Raw genomic sequence first — 21,317 nt, 5'->3', positions numbered from 1 at the left:
GTGCACAGAGAGCGGTGAGAATGTGGAACTCGCTGTCACATGAGTGGTTGAAGCAGATAGCACTGATACTTTTAAGGGGAGGATTGAGAAGGGAATAGGGGTACATTTGAGGGGCAGAGTGGGAGGAGGCTCGTGTGGAGTATAATCGCCGATTATAGACCAGTTGGACCGAATGGTCTGTCTCTGCAATGTAAATTCCAGGCAATTCTGAGACTCATCCCATCTGTCTGGTCAAGATTCAGATACAGGTCTCTGAGGTGAGAAAGCCTGTGTTATAATCTACTGTTCCTTTACCACCCACTTCCTTTAATCAGCAGAAATTCTCGGTGGAAATTAAATCCTCCCAGTTATCAAATGCCCTGATTAAGTAGGATATGTCAGTGCTACTTTACTAAATGTCTGTCCCAATAAACACTTCCTGGTTACCTAGCATTCACTGTGTTGGCTGCCAACCTGCTAATGTCAAGTGACTCAATTTGTTCAGTAATACTGAGAAAGTTCCAAATAATTGTTGCGCTCTTAATAATTTACGAAGAGAATCTGTACAATCTACACTCTTGTATGACACGTGTTTTATTAAGTGTAATCCACAAAGTAAGAAACAGGTTTTAGAAATGTTTCCTATTTGTAAGATACATCAGTATAAAATACAGGTAGGTTGTACAAAGGAACTACACAGACTTAAGTGCTGAGATTTGATTGCAGTACTTATACAAATATCACTGCATAAAATAAATACAGCTGTGTTTGAACGTATGCGCAGACATGGTGGGGGGAGGAGGAGGAAAAGAGTTGACTCGTGCACCAAATTTTTATACTACATCCACCATCGTTACTTTGAGTCATCTTTTGGTGCTTGGGGGCCAACGCAAAAGTTGTGGGGTGTAAATTTTGTGTCTGCGACCGACAGAACTTTGTTCCATTGGGACCAATGGACCATTTTGGCGCCTATAATTTCAGGACCAATGTATTTTTGGGGCCTAATAATAATGAATGTTGAGGAAGATAAATAAGTTCTTCTATTATCACAAGTAAGAGTTGAATAAGTATTGTGGTCGTGGAATTTCTGATCCATGAAGTGACATCACAGGGACAGATTGGATTTCACATGACGGATAGTGACATATGGATCAACTCTTGTGTTGCATTGTTGGTTAATGTGGAAACTGCTAGGTGGTCTATTGTACATTGAAGAAGCAGGTAAAGCTCCAAATAGTAGCTGTTGAGCATGTCCAAATGTCCAGGGCCATTCTGGGTTCTTTGCCATTGAGAAAAATCAGTTCACTCTCCCATGAATGTTTCTCAAATTCTTCAGGGTTGCCGCTATAGTCATGGTGAATCATTGTTGGAAATCATTTGAAGACCTGTATGTTTTTGTCAATTTGTATCCAATATAAGCCATGATGAAACCAACTTCATGTTTTCTGCAGAAACAACACAGCGTGTATGAAAGGTTGCAGTTAATCGTGGGACATTCAACTAAGATCAAATGCTGAAGTTGTGAATTCATGTTTTCGTACAAAAACTCAACGGCTAAGACAATCGGATGTTGTACCCTGAAACCGCATCGGGTCGAGCGAATAGTTCTATAGTTCTGCTTTATTTCAACAGCAGTTTGAGAGCAATCACTATTAAGGGCTGCTGATATTTATTGTTGCATTTGATGTAGTCATTTGTAAATCAAGAAGGTTTTAGCTCCAAACTGTTTAGAAGGAATGTTTCAAAAAAACTTGAAGTGATTTTAGTCGACAATTGGGGAAGTCTGAATAAATGAGCAAAGATCAGCATTGCAGCCTTAAGAGTCTTATGAACTTAAACCACTGTATGTCTAACAGCAATACAGCGTATTAAAAAAAAACAATTTTAAGTACATTGAAAACCATGTGAGAAGGTAGACTTTATGCAGCGTATATTTATTTTACTTTTGATGTCAAATCAAAACATCACAGATTTGGTGACGTTCACTGATTTACGAACGTGCTCTGCCACAGAATGGTAGGAGGTAGCTTTTAATGCCCAACATTCCCATCTCATTACTTTATAATTTCACCAGGGCTGTACCTGAGAAGAGGAAGAGGTGAGCAGAGTGTGGGAGCTTTGCCACAAGGGGGGAGAGAAAGTGAGTCAAACCATTCCACTGTTACACACCTTTCCTTACAATGGCTGAACAGCAACTGAGATTTATATGCTGGTTGTTTGACACTTTATTTCTGATAATGAGCTGGCAGTGATTGAAGGGAGGGTAGAAGAAGAGAGCTAAAAAATTCTCTGTACATGCCTTGCCATAGAGTGGAGAACATGATTTATAGTATGATTTACCTGTGCATTTTGCACAAACCAATTTTCCAACTAGTGTTTTTTGGGCATACATCCCATTGCACAGAAATGTTCCATTACGCAGTACAAAATCTAATGAGCAGCTTTATAAAGATTTCCCTCGTGAAAAGAATCTGCTGCGGTCACGAAACACGATGAGAGCACATTCTCCAAGTTATAGACCCTAAAAATATCATCTGAGGTGCAGTGTGACTCGTGAAATCTCTGTTCAGGATTGCCTTTATAACAGGACCAAATTGATCTATCACTGGTTTTAAAACCAGGATAAAGTGTGGTAAATCAGCGGAGGGTCCTACAAAGGATTCCAGGAAAACTGTAGGCTTAATTTTGAAAGTATTTGGTGTTTATAATGGCACTGTTGCAGATGAGTCAATGTGGATCATGCTGTTCTTGTTGACATTGAGAAATGCTCTGTTCGATTCGTTATGGAATTTAGTTCCGTGCAGCGATTTTATTTTTTTTTGTGATTGTGCTGCCTATTTTTGCCACCTTGGAGCCCTGTTAAAAGCGGACCACTGTTATCATTTGAGAAAACGCGCTGAAATAAAAAATAACTTCTCCAGTCTCCGCTGGGCAATTAAGGAGTAAATGTCCCCTTTCATCTTCCTTCTCTGTGTGAGGTTATTTCATGTTTAGCGTATTAATGAAGTTACAGAAAACTGATGCAAATGCTTTTGAGTGCAGATCTATTAAATATTAGAAGTGGTGGGTGGCAGCAACAGGCCACTGGCTTTGCACCTTTAGGTGGCACGGCGAGGGCCGCGTCACGTTCTGCGAGGGCCGCGTCACGTTCGGCGAGGGCCGCGTCACGTTCGGCGAGGGCCGCGTCACGTTCGGCGAGGGCCGCGTCACGTTCGGCGAGGGCCGCGTCACGTTCGGCGAGGGCCGCGTCACGTTCTGCGACCCATTAAGTACACTGGGCTTCATCTAACGACCATGACAGCCCGAGTCTACTTACCCTGACCCTTTGTTGGCAGGTAAAGTAATTTTTACACATAAGGCAAGGAATTATAAACTAAATCTCTGTATCCTTTACAACCTAGTCCTTCAGTGCTATATCTGAATTGTATTGCACTGAACAGATATTTAATTTCCAAGCCCCTTGCGCGAGTCTGAAGTGAATAACAGGAATTATAAATTTAAGTGGAGCAGAGAACCTATTGAAATGTGGATGTAATCATTGACAAGCAAGTCTTTGGAAAATAATTATTGGAACCCTGCAAACTTAGAATCAGCTGCCAGTAAAAAAAGAACACTGTGTTCCTGAATCGGTAACACGTCACAGTTCAGCATCGATCACTATCACTGAGGTGATTTCCCGTCTCGGTCGTTGTCTCTGTCTCTAACGTCCAGCAGCTGCAGGTCACAACTCTGAAGATGGTACGAAGCCTACGCTTCCATACCTGCTGCTCACCGAGCATAAATATCGCCCCCCACCCTCCACCCTGTGGTACATCTCCTCTGGGCCGCCTTTCCCCCCCAGCACTGAAATAATTATCTGTTGTAGGAAGGTGGATTGTCCCCCCCACCCCCCCACCTCCCTTGGAGGATTGTGCTAGAGAGCACAAGAGCATTCAGCTGGACTCTTGCAAACTTCAATCTCATCATCAATATTGTGAGCTAGAACTCTGAATCCCCTCTCAGGAACTGAAGGGAATCTTAAGCCCCTCTCTCAATGAGAAACTGCTAGAACTTCCACTCCTCAGCTGAAAATTGGCTAACCCCCCCCCCCCCCCCACCCCTGCCCACTGTGAAGAAAATGGTCCATTGTGACCCCAATTCTCCCCATTCTCAGATCTGGAATTCTCTCCCTAAACCTCTCCGCCTCTCTACCTCTCTCTCCTCCTTTTAAGATGCTCCTTAAAACCTACTGCTTTGACCAAGTTGTGCTAATATCTCCTTATGCGGGTGGGTGGGTGTCAGATTTTGTTTGATAACGCTCCAGTGAATCGTCTTCAGATGTGTTAGAATGTTAAAAGCGCTATATAAATGCAAGTTGTTGTTGTCCATAGATCATTGCAAATAGTTTATTTTACTCGGATGAGATTTCCATGAAATATGTTCAGTGAACCTTGTTTCATCGTTTACAAACACAAAATGAGATTAAATCTTTTACTTGACGTCACTTTGACAAAAAAAGCATTGCTTTGCTCAAACCACAAAAAGATTTGCCCAAAATATTTTTTCCTGAAAATCGCACTCTTAAATTCCAATATATAATTTCTTTAGAACAAAATCTCTAATGTTTGTTTACAGTAATAGATATTAAAATTAATTTAATTTTGTGTTTTGATGCTGCCAAATGTGATGGTAAACATTTATAGATATTTTGTGGCTGGTATTGATTGTAAATTGATGACTTGGTGGACTGTATCATCAAACATTTTGTGAACTACAAGTAAGAGATTTTTCTACTTTGTGCACAGGATAGAGAGCCTGATAACTGGCTTGACAAGGATTCTAATGAATCATTTTCAAATGTATACAGACTTGGTGTCTGGTTCAGTTTGAGTTTGATTGATCGTTCCCTTTTGAGTTCGAGAGGTCGGGTGTTCAAAATCCAGGATTTCCCAATAACCTTTTTTCCTGTAAAATAAAGATATAATTTTGTTTGAATTGGGGCAGTTCAAGAACCTGATGAGCAGTCGGAAGGTTCCCTTAAAGAAGGCAGTGAGCAGCTGAAGAATCTCCTGAGGAAAGCAATCTAAAGATTTCATAAATACATCTAGGTAATAGTTTGAGAAGAAGTATTGATTTTGAAGTCCTATAAGATAAAAGATATACTGCGTATGTTTAAAAGCCATTTATAATAGATTAGCCCCACCAGTGGCGGCCGTGCCTTCAGCTGTCTAGGCCATAAGTTCTGGAATTCCCTCCCTAAACCCCTCCATCTCTCCACTTCTCTCTCCTCCTTTAAGACACTCCTTAAAACCTACCTCTTTGACCAAGCTTTTGGTCATCTATCCTAATGTCTCCTTTGGTACGGTGTCAATTTTTGTCTGATTATGCTCCTGTGAAGCGTCTTGGGACGTTTTACTACGTTTAAGGCTCTATATAAATGCAAGTCGTTATTGAAGATTGGTTCTTAGAGTTGCAATCTTATTATTTTACATACTCCAAATATATATTGGCAGTAGAATGTCTTTTATCTAATGATTATATCACTCTTAAATGATTTCCTTTTGTTATTTGTATAATAAATTCACTTCACTCCATATTTGCTGCACCACTCTCAAAGACTAGAAGTGGAATCTGATGGAGGGAAAAGACAATCCAGTATCTAATAGCAACCACTAAACGGGGTTAGCTGTTCGGTTACACTGGTGCTTTACCGAAAACTTGCACGTTAGACCCTCTTGAAGGTTTGGGAGTTGGGACTCTCATGAGAGTGTCCTAAGATACAAACCCCAAAATAATCGAGGGGCAGAAGGTTAGAAATGTAAGACATTAACATATTTGTATGAATTCATTAATTAATTTCAGATTTATTGCAATGTTATATATTTACTTATGACGATAGGAGACCTTTTTTCTACATCCATTTACAGCTGCTTCATTGTTAGTTACAATGCTTTTATCAGTATGAGGCTCATTTAAACCTGTTACTAGCATTGCCAAGTTTGATTTTAGAATTTTTATTGTTGGGATATTACAGCTTTTTAAATATTAATGAGTAGTTGTTAGTGAGTGCTTGAAGTGTTCACAAAAACACAAATGAGAATTTATTTACTATTTTAAGAGGATTTGTATAGCAATAGCAGTATAAAACAGCCAAGTTTTACAAATAAAAACAGAAAATGCTGGAAATACTCAGCAAGTCAGGCAGCATCTAAATGTGAAGAGCCAAGTGTTACACATGCTTTTCAAAACACTTTGAACTGTACATGGGCATAGGCACGATGGGCAGAATGGCCTCCTGTGCTGAATGGTTCTGAGAACTCACAGCTGCTGAATGGGACTACATAATGCAGTTATAAGAACATAAGAACATAAGAAATTGGAGCAGGAGTAGGCCAATCGGCCCCTCGAGCCTGCTCCACCATTCAATAAGATCATGGCTGATCTGATCCCAACCACAAATCTAAAGAACACAAGAAGTCGGAGCAGGACCCGGCCACATAGCCCCTGGGCCCTCTCCGCCACCCACAGGGCATTGACCGATCCGAACTCAGCTTCATGTCCAATTTCCTGCCCGCTCCCCATAACCCCTAATTCCCTTTACTTCTAGGAAACTGTCTATTTCTGTTTTAAATTTATCTAATGATGTAGCTTCCACAGCTTCCTGGGGCAGCAAATTCCACAGTTGTCTGCTCTGTTGTTTGAAAGTTATTGAGCACCAATGTTTTTCTCTGCACTCTATATAATCAAATAGCTGCCAGCATGATGGTGTAAGTTCCTTTATAGCTTCTGGCTGCCTTGCAGAAATCATCTTCTCTAGTTCACATACCTAACAAGGCTGCTGTGAAGACTGATCCTATCTTTAGGGATTTTGAGTGAATCAGGAACTAGTGAGGGGAGGACATTTTTTCCTGTCCAGTTACTTTATCGGTAAAAGATTCTCTCCATTGTCCTCTGATTCAGTGATTGGGTGTTGGGTATGGTTATATCTCCAAACCTCAGCCCATGTGCCAAGTACGGCCCCTGAACCCCCCCCCCACCCCCTCCAAATCCAGTCCATGAAGTCCAGGGAATTCAGTTCTGTTTGCGTTTATATTTCTGACACATTTGTCCCATTTGAATTTCGTGAGGGTTTGGAAAAGATTGTTCTTAGCACTGTGTTGCCTCGTTTGATGGATGAATTCTAAATCATGATGCTCCAGATCCGTTGGTGTCCGCAATTTGAGATGTCTGAATTATTCAAAACATGATGTGCACCTCAGCAGTGCACAAAGATAAAAGGCTTGGGCACTCCTGATCTAAATGATCTTGAAAAGGCCAGATCATATGACGACAAATTCAAAATGGTTGGTGTTAAATTGGTGTGAGCTTGTACTGCATTCTGCTTGCCTAAAAGCTCTAAAGACAGGGTATTAAAATTCTCTTCACTGACATTAAAGCTCCCCTGAAGTCCTTAAGCACGTTTAGCTAGATAGAGTACTTCACGACAGCCAAGTACTTAATCTCAAGAGGGAGGAAAAAAATGTTGACAGGACTAGTCCAACAGAATTGTCACTCATATCAGCTATTAACAGAATAGCACTTACAGCAGCAGCCAAGATGCCTACAGCCCAGACTCCTATGCCCCATCCCACACATTCTCTATTTTGTTTGAACCAGTAGACTGGCATTGGGTCCCACAATGCCACAAAACAAACGACCAATTCATAACAAGTGCCCGCCTCTCTTATCCTCGAGCTTCTCGTGCCCTCTCGTCCCCCTTCATGCACTCTCATCTTTCCTATGACTGCAGGAAGAAGCTTGGCAGTTGAGACTTGGAAAAAGATGTGTGTGTTTCTCAGGATGTATGTAGCATTCCAGACTTGTCTCTTGACTTCAACATCTGATACATGTTGATGTTGGGGGATAACCACATAAATGAGCGTCACCAATAGGCTCCTTTGTTACACTGGAATATTTTACCTCCCAGACTTCCAAATCCTATACTAAGGTAGTGGTCAAAGTCATGAGGAATTGATCAAAATAAAGCATTATTAATTGCACTTTTAAATTTAACTGGATGATCAGGGAAAAAGTGTCTTGTTTTTGTAGTAAATATTGGTAAATGCCACACAGTGTAGTTTAGAATTGTCTTATAGATACACACATTTAGAAATTTGTCATCGCATGTATACTTTCAAAGCTTCACCGCAAAACTATTATATTGCTTGAGATAACAATTGGTTTCTGATTATTTGAGTGACCTCATTGTCCTTTTTTGTTTTTTTGGCAATGGTAGCTATATGACGGACAATCAAGAGTAAACCTGCTTTCTTTCACTTCTCTGAAGCAAGCTGGGTTTCCATGTTGGGCTACAATCGGGTTTATTGTTTGAGATGATTAAAGTGTGCCTTGACTGCCATGTTGTAGGTAATGCAGCTGGTGAGCCGTTCCTTGCTTTGGAAGACCTGTTAATTTTGAAAATGCGAGGATGCACATTTTCCTCATAGTAAAACTTTCTTTATATATTATACAATGTGTAAACTGATGAGCAAGTCAGTTCGCAATTCTAAATGGCCTCATAATCCATCCGCAGTGCAACTCTGTTGATTCCTTCCAACCGAGAGGCAAGTAACAGAAATGGTGTTGGCCCACATTTTGCTGTTACTAGTGCGTTTTAAAAAAAAACCAGCAATTTGTGGCGAGGAGGAGATACGGCATGAGTTGCGAATCGCCACAAATTGCTGGATAATTTGCACTGACGTTAGCCTCGCGATAATTGGAACTCACTGTCAACCTCCCCATGAGTTTCAAAAACTTGCAGCATTTGCGACAGAAAGTTAGGGCTGGTGTTTACTGTTCCTGCAATGCCATTCAACCACTCCAGCCCAGAAAGGGAACAATTGAAACTGAGGAGTCTCACTGTTGCCCTCGCTGGGCCGTTATCAGCTCGCACTTCCAGAAATTTGCGGCACAAAAATCTTTCAAGCTGAAGGGTGAGGGGGAAAAAAAATCTAACAAACTTGGCATGCTGCGAGATGCCCTGCTCCAGCAAATTCTGGGCCATTGATTCGACAAAGTGCAGCGTTCTCTTCAGACTGCTCGGTGAGCCCTGATGTGAATGTGCGAAAGGATGCAGAACTTGTGGCAGTGTCAGTACAACACTGTTCTAAACCGTGTTTGGGATGGTGAGGGTGGGGATATAACTCCATTCCCTCCCTTCATTAGCTTGGCCACCAATCACTGCCCTCCGCTAACTCTCAGGGACAGCACATACACTCCAATAAATGTGATGTTCTTACAGCCGAGCAGTGCACTGATTGTTGAATATGGAGTGCACGAACATAAACTGCAGGGGCATTGTAATCTTCAGTTTGCTTTTTTTTCAGACACTAATGACCTATATTACTAACTGACACTGAATTAATGGTATTGGCGCTGATATGTCAGCTGTGGGTTAATTGATTTCTGTATGTAACAGGTTAGCAGCAAGTTCATTCATTTCAGTGTCGGTGTATTTTATGTGTGTCATTATTGCCTGAAAAAAATGATAAGGATTGTAATGGCACCGGCCAAGTTACATCCATCCACTCCCACTCCATATCGGTAGCTTGTCAGCTGTAAATATTTTGTATCTATTTGAGTCTGAAACTGCCATGAGGAGCTGGCTATTAGCTTGTAATGGAGGGATTGGCAGAAGGCCGGCATTGAGGTTTGATCAAGGGCTGCACTTATCTCCAGATACTGTCTCTGGCAACAAAAATTTCCTGCCAGCAGCACTTTTTCGCGGGCAGCACTGCTACATTAACAACATTCTCCACTTTTCTACAAGTGAAGCAGATAGTCAGATATCCGTGAAGCCATCATAATGATATGACCTAACCACTTTCTGCCGGGCACTTTGAAAGAAAGAACTTTCAATTATACAGAGCGTTTCACCATCTCGGGACATCGCAAAGCATTTCACAGTGCTTTTGAAGTGTAGTCACTGTTGTAATGTAGGGAAATATGGCAGCCAATTTGCTCACAGCAAGGTCCCACAAACGGTAATGCGGTAAATGACCAGATAATCTGTTTTCCGTGATGTTGGTTGACGGTTAAATGTTGGCCAGGACACCAGGATCTCCCCTGCTCTTTGAATAGTGCAGTGGGATCTTTTACATCCATCCGAGAGGGCAGATGGGGCTTCGATTTAACATCTCATCTGAAAAACGGCACCTGTGACAGTGCAGCTCTCCCTCAGTGCTTCACTGGAGTGTCAGCCTCCTACATGAAGGTAGCGGTCGAAGTCACGTGCAGTAGATAAAAACAAAGCATCATTAATAGTTTTAAGTTTAACTGGCTGATTAGTTGGAAGAGAAAGTATCCAGTTTTTAGTCATAGAGTCATAGAGTTATACAGCACGGATAGAGGCCCTTCGGCCCATCGTGTCCGCGCCGGCCATCAGCCCTGTCTACTCTAATCCCATATTCCAGCATTTGGTCCGTAGCCTTGTATGCTATGGCATTTCAAGTGCTCATCCAAATGCTTCTTGAATGTTGTGAGTGTTCCTGCCTCCACAACCCTTTCAGGCAGTGAGTTCCAGACTCCAACCACCCTCTGGGTGAAAAAGTTCTTTCTCATATCCCCTCTAAACCTCCCGCCTTTTACCTTGAATCTATGTCCCCTTGTTATAGAACCCTCAACGAAGGGAAAAAGCTCCTTAGTATCCATCCTATCTGTGCCCCTCATAATTTTGTACACCTCAATCATGTCCCCCCTCAGCCTCCTCTGCTCCAAGGAAAACAAACCCAATCTTCCCAGTCTCTCTTCATAGCTGAAGCGCTCCAGCCCTGGTAACATCCTGGTGAATCTCCTCTGCACCCTCTCCAAAGCGATCACATCCTTCCTGTAGTGTGGCGACCAGAACTGCACACAGTACTCCAGCTGTGGCCTAACCAGTGTTTTATACAGCTCCATCATAACCTCCTTGCTCTTATATTCTATGCCTCGGCTAATAAAGGCAAGTATCCCATATGCCTTCTTTACCACCTTATCTACCTGTTCCGCCGCCTTCAGGGATCTGTGAACTTGCACACCAAGATCCCTCTGACCCTCTGTCTTGCCTAGGGTCCTCCCATTCATTGTGTATTCCCTTGCCTTGTTAGTCCCTCCAAAGTGCATCACCTCGCACTTTTCCGGGTTAAATTCCATTTGCCACTGTTCCGCCCATCTGACCAACCCATCTATATCGTCCTGCAGACTGAGGCTATCCTCCTCGCTATTTACCACCCTACCAATCTTTGTATCATCAGCGAACTTACTGATCATACCTTTTACATTCATATCCAAGTCATTAATGTAGACCACAAACAGCAAGGGACCCAGCACCGATCCCTGTGGTACCCCACTGGCCACAGGCTTCCAGTCACAAAAACAACCTTCGACCATCACCCTCTGCCTTCTGCCACTAAGCCAGTTTTGTATCCAAAGTGCCAAGGCACCCTGGATTCCATGGGCTCGTACCTTCTTGACCAGTCTCCTGTGGGGGACTTTATCGAAGGCCTTACTGAAATCCATGTATACCACATCCACTGCGTTACCCTCATCCACACGCCGAGTCACCCCCTCAAAAAATTCAATCAAATTAGTCAGACATGATCTTCCCTTGACAAAGCCATGTTGACTATCCCTGATTAATCCTTGCTTCTCCAAGTGGAGACTAATTTTGTCCTTCAGAATTTTTTCCAATAATTTTCCTACCACTGATGTTAGGCTCACTGGCCTGTAGTTCCCCGGTTTTTCCCTACTCCCCTTCTTGAATAATGGTATTGGTAAATGCCACATAGATTTTTGCGGCGATGATGAAAATCCACCCCTAATGTGTTCAAGTTTCTGGAGAACCATCTGATTTGGAGGAGAGAGTGCAGCTACTGAACCAAAGCTGACACTTTGTAGAGAAACGAGTAAAGAATTCTGGAAGCACAAACCCAACTGGAAGAAACCCGGTTGCAAACCTAATTTTCACTTTTGGATATATCTAACGTGTGGGCAGCTAACTTGGCAAAGGAGTAGTGTTGGTTTTAAACTCGGCAGCTAAACAAAAACTCTTTTGGATTTCAAAAATGTGTCGGGAACCTTTTTTTTTTACAACATTTACATGCGTGGGGTCTGGTGTGTAGGCTGACATGCTGCCTTCTGCTTGTAAAAATGTCTAACTGCACAAAGAGTTTTTTTTTAGATAAAGTGTACAATCAAATCCTACCACAAAAATACTTGCACTGATTATTTTCCCCCTGTTTGTTGTTGACTGGCAAATTGTATCCAGTAGATCGTTTGGGTTATAAATAATTCCTGCATGTGAGGCTAACACTTTTTATAGTTATTTTCTCCCTTTCCCCAAATGAATCTCCTCACACTATGCCCCATTCATTGAACAGGCGGCAGAGAAACCTCTTAATTGAGCCTTCACAAATGTTGCTGTACTCGGGTGATGCCCAAGTGAGCCTGGGGGTTACTCCCCCTTAAATGAAAACTGCTCCAAGAGTTTCCCTCCCTCACCTGTGGGGAAAAGTAGTTGCTTGTTACTTGTCCATAGGGATATGCTGAGGAGTGGGCAATTACATAGAATGTACAGGCCATTGAGCCCAACTGGTCTATGCTGGTGTTTATGCTGCATCCGAGTCTCCTCCCACCCTACTTCATCTGACCCTATCAGCAAATCTCCCTCATGTATTTATGTAGCTTCCCCTTAAATGCATCAGGCATTCATACGTCAATCACACATGTAGTTCCCTATCTTGTCACTCTGTAGAAGTGCTGCAGAACTTTGGGTCCATGAATTCTTTCTTGCTGTGTTCCATGATGGTAATATAGTTAAGTTAATAGTTAACACAGCAACCCTAGGTTGGGTTTAACTATTAGTGTTTAAAACTAGCAATTATCTTTTATGGTCACATTTAAAGCTGCTCTTAACCCTTCTTAAAAAAAAAAATGCAACATGTAAAGGTTGGCAGTAGCACAAGAACCTCAATAATGTTGCTCATATCAGGAAATATAGACCTTGAGAATATGCTGATAATATTTTTGTATGAATGCTTAATGCATCCATATAGATCCATTGTCTGCTATTTTCAAAGCTGTATTGACCCATTTGTTTTAAATGAGTTAAAGCCGTGGTTAAAACAGTAAATGGAGTAATTTCTTATGCACATTAATATTCCCACATCATAACCTCAAGGCTGTAATGAACTAAGAAAATGGCAAATGAAGAAATGTTGAGTCTGTAGAAAAGAGAAGGCTGTGGGGTGACCTAATAGAGGTCTTTAACATTATAAAGGGATTGACAGGGTAGATGTAGAGATGGTTCCACTTGTGGGGGAGACCAGAACTAGGGGTCATAAATATCAGATAGTCACCAATAAATCCAATAGGGAATTCAGGAGAAACTTCTTTACCCAGAGAGTGGTGAGAATGTGGAACTTGCTACCACATGGAATAGTTGAGGCAAATAGCACTGATGCATTTAAGGGGAGGCTAGATAAGTACATGAGGGAGAAAGATATGCAGAGAGGGAGAAAGGAATAGAAGATTATGCAAATAGGGTTAGATGAAGTAGGGAGGGAGGAAGCTCGTGTGAAGCATGGACCAGTTGGGTCGAATGGCCTGTTTCTGTGCTGTAAATTCTACGCTTTGAGTATCGGGATAAGAGATGATTGAATTCTGACGTGAAATATGGTGATTAATGAGCTGATGGGCTACAGAACTGTAATATCCAGGAAGGCAGCATTAAGGATGTGGAATGTAAATTTGGATAAGCTTTGCTTGATTTTTTTTGAGGCGGGGAGAGACTTTGTAGACTAGCCAAAGGTTAAAAGGAAGGGGTGCAGCCTCTGGGGTGATTGTACACAGCCTGTGAAGGGACGGGCATGATGCCAGAATGGCCTTTTCTTGCTCCGTGCTTTCCAGTATAATCAGTGTTGGGGATTCGATGACCATGTGAACTCAGAACTTTTTATTCTGACTGTTTGTTTGTTTGTAAGGTCTTTAAAATGCCATGTTTGTATTCCAGCCTTGTAGCTCAATCCCAGCCACCTCTTTATTCTTCACAGGTTTATTGAAGTAAATGTGACTATCAGGCAGGAGATTAAGGGTTCCAGTTTGCCCCTGACCTGTGTTTTGTCATCACTGCCTGCTCCCATGTGTCTACATGAGGGGCAAGTGAACCTTTTTAAAATTTTGCCCAGGGAGTAAAATAAGTGTGTTCACTGGACCTACATTTTGCCCCAGTGCAATAGGGGAAAATGAGAGACCCTTTGAACTGAGCCATAACATAGAGGTTACTGATTGTGAGAGAAGCAGTGGGACTAGATCATTTTTTTAAAATCTAATTGATTCCTGAATCAAAACTCAGTTACTCTGGCAACCAATTACCTGCTGCAAAGCAGGAGTTGATGGCTACAAAAGACAATGAATACTAATTTATCTTACTGAAATCAAAAGGAGTGTTTTTGTAACAACATTTTTTGAATTGTAGAAATCCTGACTTGGTTAAGCTTATTGGACTTTACTTTGCAAGTTAGGAGTTCATTCCCATTTTTCCAATGGGTTTTGCGATCTATATGAATTGCAATAGCAGATTACCGGATACCTTAGTACTGTTCTTTTAAAAATATTTCTTTACTGTGAGCAGGAACAATTCCTCTAGATCTTTGTTCAATGAAACTGATTTCAACAGTTTGGAAACCAGCTTCTGCATTCTTCTGGTCAGATCATGTGACTCTTTAGCCTGGTGGTTGAAACGCAAAAGCCAAATGTGAAAAATCTGAACTGTAGATGCAAAGTGTAGAAGTGTATATTGTGTCTAAAGTGTATAAATGTATTATGTTCATATTTTTTGAAAAAATCTAAGAGGAGGCTAAAAGACCAATAGGTTTTACTATGAAGTGACATAACCTTTCATTTAAGAAATGAGAGAAAAGATTGAACGGGTTGGGTCTATACTCATTGGAGTTTAGAAGAATGAGAGGAGATCTTATTGAAACATACAAGATTCTGAGGAGACTCGATAGGGTAGATGCTGAGAGGATGTTACCCCTCATGGAGGAATCTAAAACTAGGGGGCATTGTCTCAGAATAAGGGGTCGCCCGTTTAAGATGGAAATAAGGAGGAATTTCTTCTCCCAGAGGGTCGTGAATCTTTGGAATTCTTTACCCCAAAAAGCTGTGGAGGCTGAGTCATTGAATACATTCAAGGCTGAGTTAGACAAATTTTTGATCAGCAAGGGGAAAGGGCAGGAAAGTGGAGTTGAGGTAAAAAATCAGATCAGCCATGATCTCATTAAATGGCGGAGCAGGCTCGAAGGGCCGAATGGCCTACTCCTGCTCCTATCTTTTATGGTCTAAAATGCATACTTTTAAAAAAGTATATTTATCATGGGACACATAATATACAATCTATTTTCAAAATAACAAATAGAAATTAGGTTGAAGTAAGAAAGCTATTTATTTTGAACATTTCATCCAGGACTAGAAGTTGTTCAAAATTCAGAGAGGTGTTCTGGCAGCAAAAATGCTTTTAGCTTTTAAATATATTTTACACCGCTCCCTGATTAGTGAGCTGTATAAACCAGGAAGAGCCCCGATTCTACTCCTGGCCTCTGCCGGGCTAATTGCTTTCAGCCACGGTGGTTGTGACCCAATCCAGTTAACCGTACTGGAATCATAGAAAATTTACGGCACAGAAGGAGGCCATTCGGCCCATCATGTCCATGCTGGCCGAAAATGAGCCACCCAGTTTAATCCCACTTTCCAGCACTTGGTCCGTAGCCTTGTAGGTCACCGCACTTCAGGTGCACATCCAGGTACTTTTTAAATGTTTCTGCCTCTCCCATCCTTTCAGGCAGTGAGTTCGAGACCCCCACCACCCTCTGGGTGAAAAAGAATTTCCTCATTTCCGCTCTAATCCTTCTACCAATCACTTTAAATCTATGCCCCCTGGTTATTGACCTCTCTGCTAAGGGAAGTAGGTCCTTCCTATCCACTCTATCTAGGCCCTTCATAATTTTGTACACCTGAATTAAATCACCCCTCAGCCTCCTCTGCTGCCCCTGGGCTAGGAGTGGGGGGGGGGGGGTGCGGATAGTGGGCCAGAGTCCCCCTTCCTGAATAAGAACATGTGTGGACATTTAGAGGCTAATTTTAGCGGAAAGCAGTGCTTTCTTTCAAGGTTACACTAACGGACTATTCATTCAACACTGATTTGTTACCTTGAGACTACTTGGTTAGTACTGATCTAAGGATTTTCACGCCTCTGAAAATGGATATGTAAACATTAGTATAAGAGAGAATGATGATTATTTTTGCTTGTTAAGCTCATTCATGAGGAATTCATTACAGTTTCCCTCAGCTATAGTGTTAAATTAACCAGATACTAATGAGCTTAACACATGGGAAGAATTCAGAGTATTACCAAAATTAGAGACACAGCTGCATTATTCAGAGTCAAGTCACTTTGAACTATTTCCCCGATTGGCTATTCTCAGCCGTGAACAGCCAACGTAACGATTAGACTTTATTTTTAACTTCTGTCCACGGTAAGAACAGAAATTAATTTTTTTTAAAAATAGATTTCTAGAAATGGAGGAAGTTTGGGAGCAAACATCTTTTTTTAAAAAAGAATTGAAAAATAATGAATGAACCATCTGTCTTCTACATGAAATATAGTTGGGTATGTGTATGTATTCATTTAGATTAAAGATCCCATGAAAAATTATTATTTCTTATGGGGCAGGGGAAAAGTATAGTCACAGATGAGGATGGGTTAAATAGCCCGGCAATATTCACCATCGAGGTTCACACTTGCAGAGTAGCCACTTGGAAGAGCTGCTGTGAAGATGCTGGCTCCCATGGAATTGTGAATGGACAGGAGTCATTTTCAGGAGAAGGGGATGGAAAAAGGGAGAAAAGTTGGGGGCGGAGGGGGGGGGTCTCACAATACTTAGTCCTAAAAGCATTAACGATTTCAGGTGATTGCGTACCTGTTCACTTTTACAACCTTTTTTTCAGGCTACAGAAAACTGCTGTGCACTTTCTTTTGAGTATCTATTGGTACCTAGAGAGTTTGTGATAAGATATTTAGATTAAAAACAAAGATAAGAGTTTATGAAGCGATGGTTATCCCCATATCATTATGCGATCTGAGTGTTGGAACCTGAGAAAAGATGACGAGTAAAAGATACTTACAGCGGAGATGAGTTGGTTGAGAGGAATACTGGGAGTATCCAGGGTGCAAAGAATCAAGAATGATATAAGAACATGGCTCGGACAAGAAACAACGCAGAATGATACAGAAGATGCAAGAAAGACAACTGCAATGGTTTGGGCACGTTTCAAGGATGGAAACAGCTAGAATACCTTTCATAGCCCTGCACACATGGAACAAGAAGCCAAGGAAGCGCTGAATAGACAATGTCAAGAGTGACTTGTCACAGAAAGGTATACAAATGACTGAAGAGGCCAGGCTAGTTCAGAACCGACAACAGTGGAGTAAATTCGTTGATCCCCATCATCGCTGCTGGGCTGACGGACGGCGATTTAGTCGTAGTTAGTAGTATACTTAAGACCAGAGTGTGAAGTGCAGTGCTGGAGAGAAAGGATGTCCTGGAGGGACCAAGGACGGAATCTATTTGGTTATAAAGTTAAGAAACAATAGAGGTGCCATTGCACTACTGGGTGTATTCTACAGGCTACCAACTAGTGGGAAGGATATAGAGGAGCAAATTTGCAGGGAAATTGCAGAGAAGTGCAAAGGCTATAAGAGTAGTGATAACAGGGGACTTCAACTACCCTAATATAGACTGGGATAACAATAGTATAAGGGGCACAGAGGGGGAGGAATTTTTGAAATGTGTTCAGGATAACTTTCTTGTCCAGGCCCAACAAGGAAGGAGGCATTGCTGGACTTGGTTCTAGGGAATGAGGTGGGCCAAGTGGAGCAAGTGTCAGTGGGGGAGCATTTAGGGAGCAGCGATCATAATATCATAAGGTTTAGAATAGCTATGGAAAATGACACGGACCACTCTAAAGTAAAAATACTCAATTTCAATGGGATGAGAATAGATCTGGCCCGGGTAAATTGGAATCAAAGATTGGCAGGCAAAACTGTAATTGAAGAGTGGGCGGCCTTTAAGGAGGAGCTGGTTCGGGTACAGTCTAGGTACATTCCCACGAGGGGGAAAGGTAGGGCAACTAAAGCCAGAGCTCCCTGGATGACAAGAGATGGAAAGTAAGATGAAGCAGAAAAAAGGGACGTATGACAGATGTCAGGTTGATAACACAAGTGAGAACCAGGCAAAATATAGAAAGTTCAGAGGAGAAGTGAAAAAGAAAATAAGAGGGGCAAAGAGAGAGTATGAGAATAGACTGGCGGCCAATATAAAAGGGAATATAAAAGGGAATCCAAAAGTCTTCTACAGGCATGTAAATGAGCAGTAAGAGGAGGGGTGGGGCCGATCAGGGACCAAAAAGGATATCTAATCATGGAGGCAGAGGGTATAGCCAAGGTACTAAATGAGTACTTTGCATCTGTCTTTACCAAGGAAGAAGATGCTGCCAGAGCATCAGTAAAGGAAGATATAGTTGAGATACTGAATGGGCTAAAAATTGATAGAGGAGGTACTAAGGCTAGCTGTACTTAAATAGATAAATCACCCGGTCCGGATGGGATGCATCCTAGGTTGCTGAGGGAAGTAAGGGTGGAAATTGCAGAGGTACTGGCCATAATCTTCCAAGCATGTTTAGATACGGGGGTGGTGCCAGAGGACTGGAGAATTGCAAATGTTACACCCTTGTTCAAAAAAGGTTGTAAGGATAAACCCAGCAACTATAGGCCAGTCAGCTTAATTTCGGTGGTGGGGAAACTTTTAGAAATGACAATCCGGGACAGAATTAACAGTCACTTGGACGAGTGTGGATTGATTAGGGAAAGCCAGCACGGATTTGCTAAAGGCAAATTACGTTTAACTAACCAGATGGAGTTTTTTGATGAGGTAACAGAGGGTAGATGAGGGCAATGTCGTTGATGTGTATATTGACTTTCAAAAGGCGTTTGATAAAGTGCCGCATGGTAGGCTTATCATCAAGATTGCAGCCCATGGAATAAAGGGGGCAGTAGCAACATGGATACAGAGTTGGCTAAGGGACAGGAAACAGAGTAGTGGTGAACGGTAGTTTTTCGGACTGGTGGGAGGTGTACAGTGGTGTTCCCCAGGGGTAGGTGCTGGGCCCACTGTTTTCTTGATACATATTAATGACTTGGACTTGGGTGTACAGGGCACAATTTCCAAATTTGCAGATGACACAAAACTTGGAAGTGTAGTGAACAGTGAGGAGGATAGTGATAGACTTCAAGAGGATATAGACAGGCTGGTGAAATGGGCAGACACGTGGCAGATGAAATTTAATGCAGAAAAATGCAAAGTGATACATTTCAGTAGGAAGAACAAGGAGAGGCAATATAAACTAAAGGGCACAACTCTAAAAGGGATACAGGAACAGAGAGATCTGGAGGTATATGTGCATGAATCGTTGAAGGTGGCAGGGCAGGTTGAGAAACCGGTTAAAAAAGCATACGGGATCCTGGGCTTTATAAATAGAGGCGTAGAGTACAAAAGCAAGGAAGTTATGTTAAACCTTTATAAAACACTGACTTGACCACAATTGGAGTATTGTGTCCAGTTCTGGGCACCGCACTTTAGGAAAGATGTGAAGGCCTTAGAGAGGGTGCAGAAGAGATTTACTAGAATGATTCCAAGGATGAGGGACTTTAGTTACATGGATAGACTGGAGAAGCTGGGGTTGTTCTCCTTGGAGAAAAGAAGGTTGAGAGGAGATTTGATAGAGGTATTTAAAATCATGAAGGGTCTATAGATAGAATAGATAGAGAGAAACTGTTCCCATTGGCGGAAGGGTCAAGGACCAGAGGACATAGATTTAAGGTGATTGGCAAAAGAACCAAAGGTGACATGAGGAAAAACTTTTTTACACAGCGAGTGGTTATGATCTGGAATGCACTGCCAGAGGGAGTGGTAGAGGCAGATTCAACCATGGCTTTCAAAAGGGAACGGAATAAGTACTTGAAAGGAAAAAATTTGCAGGGCTACAGGGATAGGGTGGGGAATGGGACTAGCTGGATTGCTCTTGCATTGAGCCGGCATGGAATCGATGGGCCAAATGGCCTCCTTCCATGCTGTAACCTTTCTATGATTCTAAGTGTACTCCATCAAACTGCAGGCCATTAATCACATACAAAGCTCCTTTTGGGACTGCGTTATTTCCTGATGGTGTGTGACTCCGATGCTTTGCTACTTTAGTTACTCCATTTGTGTACGGTACAAAACCTCGATATGGAATGCAGATGGAATTTGTTTTCTCTTAGTAATTCAATAACAAATGTAAGAATAGCTTTTAAATATAACCAGTTTCATCAGTTCTCACAGGACATTCGTTCCTTGATAGATTAATAGGGAGGTAAACTGAATCTTTTGGTCTCCTACCAATACAAGCAGTGTTGTTGATCAATCACTGAATGACACCATTGGCTTGAACTGCTGTGGGACAAGGGACCGGGTGTGGAGAATTAAAGAACATTTAACTCTACTGTACTCTCACTTGGGTTGTTTACAAGACATTGCCAGAAATCAGTGCTTTAAATTATTTCATTGCAGAATTGTGTAACTTTTCAGCATTTTCTTTGTCTCAAACAATGATGTTAGTCAACTTTTCCAATTCTCCAAAATGAGGGTAAATTACAGTACCTTGGCGTTTCTGAAACAAACTTCTTTAAAACTGTAATAAAAACAGGAAATGCTGGAAACACTCAGCAGGTCAGGCAGAGAGAAACCGAGTTAAGGTTTCAGGTCAATGACCTTTCATCAGAACTGGGAGATGTTGGAGATGAACAGCTTTTAGGCAAGTACAGAAGTAGGGCAGGATATGGATCCACAGGGAGAGGTCTGTGATAGGATGGAGGGCAGGAGTGAGATTGTAATGTTTATTTCAGCAACAGTGCATCAATGTATGTGTTGTGCCAATCGCCCGATTATCATGCACAGTCGACATCAATGTTTGAATTCTGTTGAGAGATTCACACAATCTGTACCCCTTTAAAAATTGCATTTGTTTTAGCAATGGAGTCTTTCTATCCATTTCAGTATCTTCCTGGGTGATTATCTTTTTGTAATGGATCATCCCATAAGGAAAATGTACTCCAATGATTTTTAAAAATGGCACTTTGGTGCATTGGAACAATGGTAAACTGTGTGTATAAGAAAGAACTTGCATTTATATAGTTAAGAAAACACAGCAGCCACACCCCCAAGTCAAATAGTATTTTGGGATACAGT

At 41.8% G+C, this 21,317-nt stretch overlaps 1 protein-coding gene across 2 annotated transcripts in view; it reads left to right on the top strand.

The window, feature by feature from the left end:
* Positions 1–21,317, top strand: part of dapk2b (death-associated protein kinase 2b) — a 138,791-nt gene that overhangs the window by 43,027 nt on the left and 74,447 nt on the right. The window lies entirely within an intron of this gene.

The sequence above is a fragment of the Heptranchias perlo genome, chromosome 38, assembly GCF_035084215.1.
Source record: "Heptranchias perlo isolate sHepPer1 chromosome 38, sHepPer1.hap1, whole genome shotgun sequence".
In the NCBI taxonomy this organism is placed as follows: domain Eukaryota; kingdom Metazoa; phylum Chordata; class Chondrichthyes; order Hexanchiformes; family Hexanchidae; genus Heptranchias; species Heptranchias perlo.
The sequence above is the reverse complement of the archived record's forward strand: the minus strand, read 5'-3'. Positions and strand labels throughout refer to the sequence as shown.